Source organism: Spinacia oleracea, chromosome 5 (genome assembly GCF_020520425.1).
Source record: "Spinacia oleracea cultivar Varoflay chromosome 5, BTI_SOV_V1, whole genome shotgun sequence".
In the NCBI taxonomy this organism is placed as follows: domain Eukaryota; kingdom Viridiplantae; phylum Streptophyta; class Magnoliopsida; order Caryophyllales; family Amaranthaceae; genus Spinacia; species Spinacia oleracea.
In genome coordinates this window covers 59,777,449-59,778,233 of record NC_079491.1, presented here as the reverse complement: position 1 = coordinate 59,778,233, position 785 = coordinate 59,777,449, and the positions used below count along the sequence as shown (strand labels likewise).

At 44.2% G+C, this 785-nt stretch overlaps 1 non-coding gene across 1 annotated transcript; it reads left to right on the top strand.

Annotated features, from left to right (window-relative positions):
- Positions 1-307: 307 nt before the first annotated feature.
- On the top strand, positions 308-414 carry LOC130462275 (small nucleolar RNA R71). Its single transcript, XR_008922373.1, has one exon. It is a non-coding gene; the product is annotated as a small nucleolar RNA R71 (small nucleolar RNA).
- The last annotated feature ends 371 nt before the right edge of the window (positions 415-785 follow it).

Below are 785 nucleotides of genomic sequence, written 5' to 3'. Positions count from 1 at the left end.
AGCTACACTAGACATAGCATTGATACTCATTCGGGGAGTACCAGACTGAGGGGCCTTCAAAGAATCGATCTTCAGGTTCAAGGCTGCCACTTGTGACGACAATAGGGCATAAGCATCGACATCAATCTTGCCCTTCTTAGATGTAGTTCTGGTGGTGCTGTAATGATTAGCAGCAAGATTGGCAAGGAAATCATAACCTGCATCCACTTCTTTGTCAAGAAAAACACCCCTAGAAGCAGAATCAACCGTGTTCTTCGTTTCATCTTGCAAACCATGGTAGAAAATCTGAACCAAGAACCATTTTTCAATATTATGATGCGGGCACGACCGTTGCAATGCCTTGAATCTATCCCAGGCTTCTCTAAGTGACTCTCCATGTTCTTGAGTGAATGTAGTCAGCTTATGCCTTATTTCAGCAGTCTTGGTGGGTGGAAAGAATTCTTCCAGAAAGGCTTGTGAAATAGCACCTCACTCTGTCTCCTTGACATCATTCAACCATGTTTGAGCCTTATCACGAAGACTAAAACCAAACAACATGACTTTCAATTGGTCTTGAGTAACCCCTTGATGCTTGATAGTGCCACATAGTTGGTTGAACCTTTGCAGATGGTTGGTGGGTTCCTCAGATGGATGACCACCGTATTGATTTTGTGAGACCATGGAGATTAGAGCTGGCTTGATCTCAAAGTTGACTGCTTCGATAGTTGGCATCGTAAGCCCAGTCGGAACACTGCTTGAGGAAGGAACCCCATAGGATTTCAAGGATTTAGACATCGTGTGACTCG